Source organism: Rhincodon typus, chromosome 23 (genome assembly GCF_021869965.1).
Source record: "Rhincodon typus isolate 14 chromosome 23, sRhiTyp1.1, whole genome shotgun sequence".
Lineage (NCBI taxonomy): Eukaryota > Metazoa > Chordata > Chondrichthyes > Orectolobiformes > Rhincodontidae > Rhincodon > Rhincodon typus.
The window spans coordinates 24,042,218-24,057,850 of NC_063354.1; the positions used below are offsets into that span (position 1 = coordinate 24,042,218).

At 41.6% G+C, this 15,633-nt stretch overlaps 1 non-coding gene across 2 annotated transcripts in view; it reads right to left on the minus strand.

Moving 5' to 3' along the window:
- The window catches only part of LOC109934247, a 43,017-nt gene extending 29,224 nt beyond the window's left edge, over positions 1 to 13,793 (minus strand). For both annotated transcript variants that reach the window (XR_007264590.1, XR_007264591.1), the window contains exon 1: positions 13,681 to 13,793. This is a non-coding gene — a transcript (uncharacterized LOC109934247). The remainder of the gene's footprint in view (positions 1 to 13,680) is intronic.
- Positions 13,794 to 15,633: the final 1,840 nt, after the last annotated feature.

A 15,633-nucleotide genomic window follows, 5' to 3' on the forward strand; every position in this document is an offset into this window, starting at 1 on the left:
CTCCTACAGTTTGTGTTCTTCACCACACCCAGTCATTTTCCTTTGAAAGTGAAAATGAGCTTCTCACTGAAAGCAAGACGGACGAGAAAGTAAAGACAACTACTTGTTTCGAGCGGCGGGAGTGGGGAATGCAGGCCAGGGGGCAACCAGGAAGGCAAGCTTTTCCTATATAAAAAAAAAATTAAGTTACCTTGGTGAGCCAGTGGCCTACTTGTTTGAGTGAAGGGAGTGGTGAGAGCGCAAGCCAAGAAGTGAACTATTATTTATTTTCGGTCATTGGCTGGGAGGATGATACAACCATGGCTGACTAAGGAAGATGGGATAGCATAAAAGCAAAAAAGAGAAAGCATTTGATGTGGCAAAGGGCAGCGGGAAACCTGATGACTGGGAAGCTTAAAGACCAGAGGGCAACAAAAAACAGAAGAGGGAGAAGATTAAAATGAGGATAAGCTATAAGAATTTCTTTAGGTATAAGAGGGCAAAAAAGAAAAGCAAAAGTAGACATTAGACCACTGGAAAATAACAGTGGAGAGATAGTAGTGGGGAACAAGGAAATGGCTGAGGAACTGAATAATTACTTCACACCAGTCTTCACGGTGGAAGACCCAAGTAAAATCCCAAAGATTCAAGAGAGTCAGGTGGTAGGGCTGAGTATGGTGGCCATCACCAAGGAAAAGGTGCTAGTAAAACTGATTGGCCTGAAGGTGGACAAATCACCTGGACCAGATGGACTACACCCCAGAGTTCTAAAGGAGATAGGTGAGGAGATAATGGAAGCGTTAGTGGTGATCTTTCAGAAATCGCTAGAGTCAGGGAATGTCCCAGGGGACTGGAAAAATCACTAACGTGACACCCCTGTTTAAAAAGGGAGTAAGGCAAAATACTGAAAATTGCAGGCCAACTAGCCTAACCTCAGTCATGGGTAAGATTTGAGAGTCCAATTGTGAGGGATGATATTTCTGAATAATTGGAAATACTTGGCAAAATAGAGCAAAGTCAGCATGGCTTCATCAAGGGGAGGTCATGTCTGACAAATCTATTAGAATTCTTTGAGGAAATAACAAGCAGGTTAGACCAAGGGGAGCCAATAGATGCTATCTACCTTGACTTCAAGGCCTTTGACAAGGTGCCACACAGGAGGCTGCTGAGTAAGATAGGGCCCATGGTGTTAGAGGCAAGGTGCTAGCATGGATAGAAGATTGGCTGTCTGGCAGAAAGTGGGGATAAAAAGGGTCTCAGGATGGCAGCCAGTGACAAGCAGTGTTCCACAAGGGTCAGTGTTGGGACCAAAACGTTTCACTTTATACATTAAATGATCTAGATGAAGGAACTGTGGGCATTCTGGCTAAGTTTGCCAATGATAGTGATAGGTCGAGGGACAGGTAGTATGGAGGAGATGGCAAGGCTTCAGAAGGATTTGGACAGGTTAGGAGAGTGGGCAAAGAAGTGGCAGATGCCGTACAAGTGAGGTCATGCACTTCATTAAGAAGATTAGAGGTATGGATTATTTTCTAAGTGGGGAAAAAATTCAGAAGTCTGAAGTGCAAAGAGATTTGGGAGTTCTAGCCCAGGATTCTCTCAAGGTAAACTTGGAGGTTGAGTCAGTAGTCAGGAAGACAAATGCAATGTCAGCTTTTGGGAGGACTTTAATATGAAGTCAGGGATGTACCACTGAGGCTTTATAAGGCTCTGGCTAGGCCACATTTGGAGTATTGTGCACAATTTTGGGCCCCATATCTCAGGATGTACTGGCTCTCAAGTACGTTCAGAGGAAGCGTGCGAGAACGGTCCCAGGAATGAAAAGCTTAACATCTGAGGAATGTTTGAGGACTCTGGTTCTCTACTTAGAGTTTAGAAGGATGAGGGGGGAATCTAACTGAAACTTAGAATACTAAATGGCCTGGACAGAGGATGTTGGGAAGACGCTTCCATTGGTAGGAGAGACTAGGACCCGAGGGCACAGCCTTAGAGTAAAGGGAAGACCTTTTAGAACAGAGATAAGGGGAAACTCCAGCCAGAGAGAGTGGTGAATCTATGGAATTCACTGCCACAGAAGGCTGTGGAGGCCAGGTCATTGAGTACATTTAAGATGGAGATAGATAGGTTCTTGATTATCAAGGGGATCAAAGGTTACAGGGAGAAAGCAGGAGAATGGGGTTGACGAACTTAGCCATGATTGAATGGCAGAGCAGACTCGATGGGCCAAATGGCCTAATTTCTGCTCGTATGTCTTATGGTCTTAACGTCCTGATCAGGAGAACTCCTGCACATGCATGCCTCACTTTTTGCCTACACAAAAAGTAGTCACAAAAGACACTGACTTTAAAGAAAATGGACTAACATCACTCAAGCTGTTTTATCTCCATGGATTACAGAATAAAATACCAATAGAAAAGTGGGTAATAAATTCTGCTACCTTGGGACCAGGGGCAGAATTGCACTTGCATGAAGAAAGTGTCTTTGACTTGGGGCCAAAAGAGGGACATGAAAAATATTAAGGCAACTTTAGGAATTAAACAAACAGCTCAAAGCATGCTCACAGCATCTTCTATACAGCTCTATCAGAAATGGGATAGTCCTCTCAGGAAGGCAACCAATTTTGGGAACTGTCGAAATGTTCAATTAAGTTGCTTTATTGGCCTCAGCCTGCCTGCAGAATGAAAGACCACCAGAAATTATGGCGAAATAGCCAAAGCCAAATGACTAGGAAGACACCAAAAGCTCTGCTTCTCATGATCCTTGGACATGTGACATGGGTCCAACCAAGTGATGCAATTGGGAGTCGGTGACTGATAGCAGAATATTGCTAACTCATTAACAGGTCCAAAATGAGTGGCTACAACAACTTGACAACACAGGCACCAAAGCCAATCTGTAATGGTGCTCCACTTGTAGCAGGACCTGCCTCTCAAGGTCTGGCCTCTTCAGCTAAACTGCACTATCAAGACCATCTGAAACTGATAATTAGACAGATGCTTGTCTTTTCTGGCAACTGTTATGTGACAGAAGGACAGCAGGAAGCAAAGATTCTTAATGTCTCAGTTTTGTAAGATAGATTGAATGCAAGGGCAAGATGCTTGTCCCTTGAAATAACAAGCTTGTAGCAATTTCTGCTTCTTTAGCATTTTTTAAAAATCTAGTGAAGGATGCTTTAAGTCATCTCTGCCCACAACCTCAAATGAACATTCAAGGTGAGAAAGAATCCCATGGCCAAGCTGCTTTTACTGGCAAGTGCATACAAATGCTAGTTCAAAAGGCAATGCATCAGTTCTCCATCCGAATGGGAGCACCGTTACAGCCTGCTGAAACTTACTGTCCAAGCTCTCAGGACAAACAAGCAACGATATACCAAATGGCTTCCACCACACACATCTAACTCAGTACAAAGATGCTTCGACTTAATCCAATTCATTTGTCATGTACTGAAGTACAAAATCAGGGGACAATGAATGACTAACAGCATGACAGATTGCACCAACTCAAGTTCCAACTTGAAGTTCATATCTGGTGGTACAAGTAATATTGTGTGCATGTACTAAGCCACAGACCTTATACAGCTTCTTCCTTCCCCTAAATAGGCACATTTGCAAAAACTGAAGAAATGCTGTGCGAATTGAAGTTATCAGAAACTACAGGGGAGGCAAAGTGTGTTTCACTCAGTAAAATAGGTGAGATTATTATAACAACGTCTGCACTTCCTACGTAAACCAATAGGAATCTGAGCAGAAGTATTGTCAACTGGTACAAGAACCAACTAACTTTGTATAGACTGGGAAACAGATTGTTCAGTAGGAATGAAGTGGGTCAATGGGCACATTGTCAGTGGAAAAACTCTGGTTAAACAAGAACAGTTAAACTGTGATGGCAAAGTCACAAGGGAGTGCCAAGTTTAATAATTCCAGAAGGAATTTAACCACCAGTAAACAAAGGCCAGCCAGGGAAATGGGCTTCAAGGCACAGATAATTCAAGTACAAACAAAACATGTTCCCTTGGACAAAGGCAGGGTACCCAATACCATGAAAGTTCACTTTATTCTGTAGCTGCTCTCATTTGAGTGCACACAAGGGGAGAGAGAATGCTAGTACAAAGGTAATAAGACTAAAAGGGCAATAGGTCAACAGGAAAATGCTCAACATTAAAACAAAGGATAGTTTCAACCAAAAGAAAGGATGGTGGAACCCATTGAGGGTCAGAAAAATGTCAACTAAAGGGTACTGGATGAGTTTTGTATTTATCCAAATAATAGCAGATAATGGTGGGAGAGGAGGAAACTGAACAATAGTGGTAAGAAAATTGGGAAGAGGGTTTTAACTACACAAGAACAACTTAAGAAATTTTACTCATCCAGATGGGATGCATCCCAGGAAGAGGGAAGTCAGGTGGAGACAAAAGTCTCAGGTCACAATTGTGCAATGTTCCTTAGATACTGGAGTTGTGTCAGGCCAGGAAGAGGACATCTGAAAAAGGAAAAAACATTAAAGCAGCAACTACACAGGCCAGTCCAATGGCAGGGTGGGACAGAGATAAACAAGCAGAATTATTTGGAGGAGCATGGGTGAACAAGCAGTAGGAACTTGTTAAATGCAAAATTTCTATTAGATGGCATTACTTGAAGAAAGTTAAAGGTAACGCAGTACAACAAAATGTGTGTAGATTTGCAAGTCTATACAACAGAAACTGGACAAGGGGGCAGTGGTAACTTGGGTATTAACTGTTCAATGAGAGGTGGTGATGAGAAGTCATGAGCAAAGCATTGTATGTTTAAGTTAGAGATTCTCAGTTTCATATTCACAATAGGCAAAGATCCAAACAGGAATTCCAAAATTTCATTTTCCTTGAATGAAGTATTATTTGTCATTATGTTCTCATGTGTACATTGTTTTCATGTATTATTCCCTGGAAACTGCATACACCAACTAGTCAATATAGCAATGCTCAAAATTTGGTTGCAGAAAATAGGTGTGATGGGACAGACTGAAAAACCTAATTCTAACTCGTCTTGTAAAGGTATGAATGCCACCAACATTTTAGTCAAAATGAGTTACTGGACTGGGCACCTGGTAATCATTTTGACAGACTTGGGAATAAACCCATATCCATAATGTTGCTTTGCACTAACAGGTTTTTCAACAGATCTTGAAATACAAGTTGACTGTGTTGAGAACAATGATACAAGTGAAAGAGAACTAGATAAAGCTAACAAACTCACCACGGGTCAAATATTGTCCTAGTCAGTACAGAGGTGTAAAAGCAATTTGCAAAGGAGCATTGAAAAAAAATCCATCTGCCTTAAGGGAACTTCAATCAGAAGGAGTATTGTTTCATTTGGCATATTCTATTGATCTAGATTTCAATTAAGTCAATTTGTTCTCAATTTTTGGAACATGCTTTACATTTCAGTCAAAGTGTTTTAAAGATACCAAAAGGGCAGTAATGCAATAATTACAAAGCACTGGACACAACAATTTAGTTGTACTGAGCTAGAATGGCATCAAGTTGCTTAGTCCTCTGTTAGGAAATAATTAAAAAGGAGCATTGCAGACAGGGCAAGTTTTACAGACAGCCACCCAGGGGACCAGTACAGTGTGTTATTTAAATTTGAAGACTGGAGACTGCCAAGAGCCAAGATTAAAGATAATAAGATTTAAATGAGAGAGATAAATTACTGAAGTCAATACACAAAGCTAGTCTAATTTCAAATTGTAACTGACCTCCTGATTATCAGCATCAATAAATTCACATGAATATTCTGTGACAGGTTTGAGTGCAGATGGAGGGTTGAAACGAAAGCAAAAAACTACCCTTTTGTCATGCAGAATCACATTGTTTCTTTAGCAAAGAATCTGCTCAGCTACACTGAAATCAAGGCAGTTTTCAAACTAAACACCAAATTTTAAACATTTGCAAGGAACAGTTTAAAGGATTCACTTAGACAACATCTGATGCAAATATTCTGGTGAGAGGAAACTGTCAGGTGACACTAGATTAGATGTTACCATTAGAGCAGTACATACGCCATGAAAGCTAGTATTTTATGTAAAAATGGCATCAGGGGATCAAAAAAGTTTGTAGCCCCTTCAAGGGGTAAAGTGCTTTTCTAAACTTGGAGAATAATAAAATGGTGTCTGTAAGCAGAGGTATAGACAGCTCTAAAATTGAAACATGTATCAATTGGCTGTGTGATCAGAAACTTTGGGCTTGTTTTGATCTTGAAGATCAACCAATTTAAACCAAGCACTTAGATTGAAAACAAATCAAGGGTCTAGGCCCGAAACATCAGCCTTTCTGCTCCTATGCTGCTGCTTGGCCTGTGTGTTCGGCCAGCTCTGCACCTTTGTCTCGGATTCTCCAGCATCTACAGTTCCTACGATCCAAGATTACAACCTCATGGTTTGGACAACCTCAGACCAATCCTATACTATGGAAATTAACAGGTCATCAAGGAGTATAGAAATAGCGAGTTTAAAAATTGGGGCGAGAACAAACTGCCATCTGAGGAATAAACGTCCAGCTCAAAATCTCCAAGCTTTGAGAAAGCACCATCTATTCATTAGTAAAGGTACCAAAGCACTCCCAGCTAAAAAAGATTGCCGAGACAAGTTCACAGAGGAAACATCTGACTGAAGGATCAGTGGAAGAATGGCATTTGACTGGAGGCAGAATATTCCATAAAACACACTTTGTATAGATTTTGAGAGTCTAAGTGTTAGTTTTAATTACTACTTGGGTTTATACAAGTGGGACTGGTGTCTATTGGAACAGCATACCAATAGTTTTGTTCCATTCTGGAAACTTACTTGTTAAGGGGGAATTGTTTAATGTTAGTCATTCTGTTCATTAACCTTAACAGTGAACAAATTAAGTAAATTGTTACTTGTTAAAGTGAACATGAGGGATATTTTTCATTTCACCTCCCCTTCTCTGTAACCACTTACCAGATTGGGTGAGGTGAGCTTTTCTGGGCATTTCAGGTTTTAAATATTGGAAGGGGACCTCTACTCCACCGTAACAGATTGGGGGCTTCTGTTTCCATTATCAAATCAGTACAACCTCCCCTTCTTAAGGAAAAAAGGATGATACAACTGCCATTCTCAAATGGTCATTTGTGCTAAGGAAGTTAGATTTCAGCCAGCTGGTGCAGAACTTGAAAAAATGTGGACTCATTAGCCAAGGGTTGACTTTTCATAAGGGATTAACAAGGACACTAAATATGGTGGATGGTCACATACAATTGCAAATTCCAGAAAACTCTCCCAAAAGAACTCTTGCAAAGACACTACAAAACTGAAATATTTAAAAAAGATTCTTGTAAATAGAGAGAGTTGCAGCTCAGACTGTGGATGAGGTTGTTAATTGTCAATCTAGTCTGGTTTGTTAAAGTACAGGCACGGCATACAGAGCCAACACTGCAGCTGGCAAATAAGATCATCCAAACACTGATGAGACTAAAGAATGCAATACAAATAAATCAAGACAGACTACATTAAAATGAAACCAGAAGGCTCAAACACCACCCTGCTTCTCCAAACTTCCAAGTACACAAGCCAGACATCTCCCTCCGACCCAGTGTCTCCTTAATGGGCACACCTACATACAGGCTAGCTAAGAACCTACACAGATTAGAACACCTAGTCAACAGATCACCCCTCTCCATCCACCCAACCTAGGGATTCTTTAACTTCAAAAAGATCAAAAATCAACAAGATGATGGTATCCATGGAAATTACAATGCTCTTCACATCAATTAATGTCCCACTAGCCAAAGCAACACTGGGCACATTAGACAAAACAGGAACACCAACTGACAGCTCCATCAGCAAGGGCAACATACTCCGACTACTCAACTTGTGCTTCACCACACACTTCATCTTTAACTGAAAAGTATACAAACAGGTTAATAGCACACCTATGGGGTTACCCATCTCGGGGCTGATTGCAGAGGCAGTCACGCAGAGATTGGAACGCATAACCCTCCCTCACGTACAGCCAAATTTGGATGTGATATATTGAGATGACACATTTATCCATTAAATGCACTGTTAGAAGAGACACCACCTCAACAACATTCACCAGGACCAAATTCACAAGAGGAAAACAAACTTCTGTTCCTCAATGTCTGGGTAGAATCCATGACCCATGGAGTTCCAAAACCACGGTACACAGGAAGGCAACCCACACTGACCAAGTGCTCAATTTCTACAGCAATCACCCAAACGTCCACAAAAGCTGCATAAGGACACTATTCAAACAGGATGCAATCCACTGCAACACACCCAAACTTTGCACGAGGAAGAGCACCTATACAAGGTCTTCATCAATGGATACCCCAACTTCAACCATAGATGCCTACTAGACAGGCAACACCAAGAGGACACAATACACCGGCCACACGACCCAATGTCTAGAATATAAAATCAGATCTGACAATCAGACTCCTATGACCACTAAGCAAAGCAGCACAAACCCACAGCCACACCACAAACACTCAAGGACCAAAGACCCCATACCTACATGCAGGACGAGTGTACAAAATACCATGCAAGGACTGCCACAAACATTACATCAGACAGACAGGAAGGAAACCAGCCATCAGGATACACGAACGCCAGCTAGCAGTCAAACAACGAAAAAAAAAAACCTTTCCCACATTTCAGTACACTCAAAGGCCAATTTAACTGGGGTGATATGACCATCCTAGCTCAAGCCAACTGTAGATATGCATGGGAATTACAAGAGGCCTGGTTGTCTACCTGTAATGCTATCAATAAATGTGGAATTAGACCCTATTTACAAATCCTAGCCCAAAAAAAGCCAGAAAATGACAACATTCCAGACTGATCATATCAAAGTGGAGTAGAACTAAGTCGTAGAGGCCACACTGATGTTACCTAGCATGGGGATGAAACGTCCAAACTACAACCAGCCAGCTCAGGTGATCAAGTCAACAACCTCAAAACTATGCATCTAGTTTCAAAAATATATGTTTCCTTTTGTCAGCAGTGAATACCAGTGGTAAAAAAACTTGGGTAAATTTACCGATGAACAAAAGTTAAGGCTGCACACACTCACACCAGGCTCAATACCCATCTCAAAAATCTCAAGTACTGAACAAGGGTCAAGGCCCGAAACGTCAGCCTTCCTGCTTGGCCTGTGTTCATCCAGCTCTACACCTCGTTATCTCAGATTCTCCAGCATCTGCAGTTCCTACTACCCTTTAGCACTGCAAGTGTTGTCTCAAAGCACTTGTACAGTTGCCCAAGTTCAGACTCCGAACACTTACAAAGTGAACAGCCAACAGTCCAGTGGCATTCCAAAATGCTTGCCACACCTGCATCTTTCTGTCACTGACAATTTACAAGGGCATGGTCTTCTACATTAACCTCTCAAATCACAGTCATTCTGCTCTTCACATTTATCCAATACACCACAGCTATCATAGGTTGAGTGGGCAACTACACCTAAACCTGCCAGAAACTTCTATATACTCCTCACTGACATAACAAAACTCCAAATACTTAGTGTATTTGGGAAATGGCAGGGCCCCAAGCACACCTTCCTGTGGTACCCCCACCTTCCACTCCATAAACTGCCTCTTCATTCTCAGTTGGTTAACCTATTCTCAATCTAAACCAGGACTTACCACCTATCCCGTTTTTAATTTTGCACATTGACTTCATGGGACTGTCAACTCAAAATCCAAATACTTCTCCCCCAGTCATGTTAGTTACATTCAAACTCCAGGTGGTTTGTCAAACAAACAGTTTCCCTTTCAGAAACTAAGGTTGATTTTGAGGAACACTAACACCATTTTAAGCATCTAATCCTTCTTAATTGAATCCAGCATTTCTCCTAATGTCAGACTAGTCTGCAATTCTTGTTTATGAACAGTATGGTTGCACTTATTGCAGGCTGGTGGTTTCAGAATCTCTAGAATTTTGAAAGACAACTAGGGAATTACAATTGTTTTAAGACAAAAAAACAAAAATAACTTCCCACCTCCCATGTTAAGTCTCCATCAAATCCTGCTTCCCAAAAAGTTAACGAAAACTCCTAACTACAGTTTAATAGAACTGCGCCATTTCCTGGCTCTTCAGGTGTCAATTCTCCTGTTTCACAGTGATCGGCCTAAAATCTGACAATTTTTCTTTTATAGAAGTTCCTATTGCCTACAAGCTTACTTATTATTCCCTTAAACAGACTAGCCTCTTGTGGAATTTGAAACTGCTTTCAATCCTCAAGCTTATGTATTTAGCAACTTCCATCTTCTCTTTGGATCCAATGCTGTCCACCATTCCTTTTGTTAAGGAGTGGGCCACTTCTCCATTGTGTTCTTATGCCTGACAAAAGGCACTGTGCACACTGATTCCAGATGTTTTATCAATTGCCTAGAGACTTTTTGAAGAGGTTACCCAGTCTATTGCCAAACTATCCCTTATACTCAAGTGTGGGATTGGACTACCTCACTTCAGTCAGGTCCACAGCTCAGAAAAGGCTGTTCAGTCACAACCTGCACCAAAAGCAGGTAGCTATTCCTATCCCAATTTCCAGCTGAGCTCACAGCCTTGGGATCCAACACAATCTCACATTTAGAAGAGGTCAAAAAGGTTTCTACTTTTACCAGCAAGTAAGTTCCAGATTACCACCACTGTCTGGGTTTTAAAAACTGTTCATCTTGCCTCCAAATCTCATGTCCCTTCCATTAAGTCTGTGTCCCCTGGTCATTGATGCCTCCATCAAGAGGAATACGCCTTCCCATTTATTATAGAGAAATTTTACTCATTCCTCAGTCTGCTCTTCTCCACTCCAAAGAAAAACTCGTGTATGCAACCTCTTCAGCTCTCCAGCCCAAGGAATGTTCTGACAAATCTCCACTGCACCCTCTGCAGTACTACCATATCCCTCCAATGTGGATTCCAGAATGGTTAAATACTGTATAAAGTTGGTTAGGTTGCAACTACAGCATAACCTGCCTACTCTTAAAACACCATGCCTCAGCTAACAAAGGCAAGTATCCATGTCTTTGCAACCACTATCTACCTGTTCCTCTACCTTAAGGGACCAATGGAAGTGAAAACCAAGATCCCTTGATCCTCCACTTACCAACTTTTCATCTATTTCCTGGTCTAGTTTGTCCTGCCCAAGTGCATCACCTCAACCTTATCCAGAAGGAATTCCATTTCCCACAGAACATCCCATCTAACTATCCTGTCTATATCCTCCTGCAACCCAAGGCAATCCTCACGACTTACCACTTCACCAATTTCTGCATCATCTGCTCAGCTACTGATCAACCCTCCCACATTCAGGTTGTAATCATTTAAATATGCAGCTAACAAAAAAGGGCCCCAACATTAATTCCTGCAGAACATCACTGGACACATGCATCCAGTCAGGCTCATGCAGGACCTTATCAAAAGCCTCGGGTTCAAATGCAATGCCTTCATCTGTACATCTGGTCAAATTTTTTTAAATCAAAACCCAAGTTGGTCCAACAACCTTCCTCTAATCTAAAGAATGCGGTCTTATGAAGTCCTTTTGGGAGAAAGTGACCAGTGTTAAGTTAACAATTTCACTGCACAAAACCAAATTTACAAGGGCCCCATTAGTTCTAGCTTTCTTCCCTCCAGTTGGGAGCTCAGTTTTAGTCTGAAAGTCCATCTTCTCCATGGCAAACTCAGCCAACATGATCACAAGTCATTTGCTAAGACTAAATATAAAAATCAAGCATAACTGTTGTAGCACTCGTTAAACAGGAAATCACATGCATGTAACACTGTTTCCTCTCACCCAACAACTGTTTGGAGCTATAGCCAACTGCCTGCAATGTTTTCACCCCTGGTTCCTCAGCTCCGACCATCTTAAGGTTAACATTCAGTTTCAACTGGCAGTTTGGAAGGCAAAATATGATAAAATTTTCATTCCAGGAGGGCAAGAAAATGGAGAGTGACAAGATGTACTGCAGAGTCTGTGCAAGGCCACATTTGCAAAAAATTGACAGCAGTTTCAGGCCCTGTATTTAAGGATGGCTGTATGGCATTGGGGGGTGGGGTTGCAGTTGTGGTGGTGTTGAGATGGAGAGGAGAAAGGTCCAGAGCAGGTTCAAAAAATGACAACCCTGGGATAAAGGGCTTGTCATGAGGACTGTAGATTTGCAGTTGATCGGAGGAGTTTAGAAGGGGTAGGGAGGGAGTGAAGACTCATTAAAAAAGAACTTCTGTAAAATTCTGGAGGCCTGCAGAGCAGACATGGACAAGATATTTCCACTAGTTGGAGAAACTAGGACCTGCGGGCACAGGTTCAGAGTGAAGGGCTGGCCCTTAGAACGGAGATCAGGAGGAACTTCTTCAGCCGGAGGGTGGTTAATAGCATCAGATGTACAGCTGAAAACAGACGCTTGGGTCCAATTCATCCAGGCCAACCAGATATTCTGTTAGTCTAGTCCCATTTGCCAGCATTTGGCCCATATCCCTCTAAACCCTGTGTATTTATATTTCCATTCAGCTGCCTTTTAAATGTTGTCATTGTACCAGCCTCCACCACCACCTCTGGCAGCTCATTCCTTCCATGCACTACATTTGGAATGATAAAGTTGACCCTTTGTTCCCTTTTGTATCTTCCCAATCTTACTTTAGACTTATGTCCTCAATTTTTGTACTCCCCTACCTTGGGGTAAAGGCCTTAGCTATTCACCCAATCAATGCCCCTCATGATTTTATAACCCTCTACAAAAAAGGTCACCCCTCAGCCTCAAGCTCCAGGGAAAAGACAGCCCCAGCCGATTCAGCCTCTCCGTATAGCTTAAACCCTCCCAAAAATCCTCAAATTTTTTTGCACCCCTTTTAAGTTGAACATTTTTCCTCTAGCAGAGAGGCCAGAATTAAATGCTACATTGAGAGTAGGCCTAACCAAGTGTCCTATACAGCCACAACATGATATCCCAATTTCTATACTGTGCACTGACCAATAAAAAGACAGGCATATCAAACACCTCCACCACCCTGGGTAACTGCAAGTCAATTTCAGGACCTATAAACCTGTACTCCAAGGTCACTTTGTTCAGCAACACTCCCCAGGAATCTGTGCAACTCATGGCCTCTGCAGACTTCTGTGGCAAAGTAATTTAGCCCATTTAAGACAGTAGATAGTTTCTTGATTAGAGGATCAAGGGTTACAGGGAGAAGGTAGGAGTGTAAGGTTGAGAAACATATCAGCCATGATGAAATCACAAAGCAGGCTTGATGAGCCAAATCACCTACCTGTTCTTTATGGTCTTGCAGCCAGACTGATTCCACATCCCGATTTCTTGCACCAACATCCTGTCTCATTATTGCATCTCTTTTTGCTAACTGTACTGCCTCACTTAGTTTCCAGTTTTCTCTCCTTACCAAAAGATTGAAGACCCTTAGATGCTCAGTTTCTAACATTGGTCACCCAATTTGTATTGGTGCAACTCCTTATGCTATTAACACATTTGAAATTGGCAGTGTGCATTCAGATATGGTTACAGATGTAACATTTGTTGATTGATCTACTGAAGTTGCATTACTGACATGCTCAAAATGGAACAGCCTTGAACTTCGCACTGCCCATAAGCCTGTGCATTCCTGTTACCCACACTTCAACTTGCACTACAGAACTATGACTAGCATAAAAAGTTATTTTACTATACAATAACTTACCAGTGCTTTCAGAGGGGGATTTTTTAGTACTCTCAACTTCTGCTTCATCTTCTTCCTGATTAAAAAGATGGGAAATTAAAAAAGATCAGCTACAAAATAATAAAAAGTCAACATACAATTAAGTAAAAATGGACAAGAAAATGCCATTGACTTACACCAAAACAGGAACATGTCATATTGAAAACTATTAGCCATTTGTGGCAAAAATGTCATCCTCACAAAAGAGGGAGAAGGCTCTAAAATTATCAGAACTCAAATGAACATCTATTCCAACATAGTGGAATACAACCATCTGAACACTTTAAACATAATCAAAAACAGAAATCATTTAAGTTTGAAAACTTCAAAAGTTCCTGCTCAGCATGATTGAAGCTTCAAAAAAAAAAAAAAGTTCAAGCCAAAAAAAGAGTGTTGCCTGAAGATTTGTTGACCCATGTAATACTTGGGATTTGAAACTTCTGCCCATTTACAGCATAGCTCCAAGCCTTGAACAGAATTTCAGTTCAGGGTAACCTGAACAAAAAGTTTGCAAATCCCATCTCTACTTTAGGCTAAGTCTGATAGCCATTAATTGGCATTTTCCAGTCAACTGTTCTGGTTTACTTGCTGTTGTCACTTAAGTTTCCAACGTTGTCATCTTGAGCACACCAGGTGCTCACAGAAGATCTTTGGTTGAAGAATTAAGTAGTCTAGGTAAAAAGTCAGTTCATTCAACATTATAGCAAAGCAACTTGAAACATTGGATAAGTATTTTTCCGTTCTAGTATGATCACAGTATTGAGAGAACGATGCTGCGGAAACTTTTCAGGAAATACTTCAAGCTAAGTTCAGAATCATTGAAAATGTGTTAACATACTCAACTGCACTTTTGGCCATCATCCCTATCACCCCTGCTAATGTTCAAAATCAAAGACACATGTAAAGCCTTAAAAACCATCCCAAATATTCATGAAGTCAATATTCTCATTAGCACTGACGGTTGGCTGCTTATTTCATGACAATGGTAATTCTAGACTCACCAGCCATGGAGAGCATCCTCCTGACATCTAAGACTATCAGTCATCAAGAAACTAGTGGCATTCAGAGAGATCACTTTTCTCTAGATTAAGCAAAATAGCTCTAGTCTACTGAAAGCGTGCTCAGAATAGGAATCACTCATCACTGCTTGCACAAAAAGAACAATCCTCTTTAAAAAGCCCAAAATTGTAGCCAGAGGTGAGGCCACACCAAGACCCTATAATATTGCAGTCAGGTTTCTCTGGCAACTTTTTTAGCTCCGAAAGCAAATCATCAAACAGCTAGCTAGTGGACAAATTCAAGTTTTTGGTTCAGATAGTAAAACCATTACACCAAATAAAAAACAACTTGCATTTCTAGAAGGCGACAACAACGACAACTCTAGACAAAAATCAAGTGTTTTCCATCAGCAGGCTTGACCAATGGTCTCTTCCCCTACCGCGCGCACACCTCCCAGGACTACCCTGGAAATTCCCTCCTTCCCTCAAGTTCTCCTGGGATCTCATTTGATCCAGGTTACTTATGATCTCAATCGTGTTTGATGTTCCTAAGCACACTACACAACTTCATGCAGCCAAGATAGACACAGGCACTGCCATGTAGGAAGCTGGACTGGACTCTGCTTGTGGATGAACTGACCACGCTTCTGCATATGGGGCACGCACGTGTGCACACAAGTGTTCTGGTTTGGTTTGACAGAGGCCCATTCCATTCTAAACCTAGAATGGAATGCGTCTGGTACAGCCCAGAGGAGGTACTTCTGGGTAGCTACAGGAGGTTTCCAAAACCATATAGCAGGCTGGGCACAGAGTTCAGCCAAGCAGACCACTTGTCAGTTTAAGCATTGCTCCAGGCCACTTGTCACACTTTGCCAGCATAACCCACCTCAAGGAGTTTTGATCACCTGCCCATCAGTAAAACAAACGCACAGCTTTC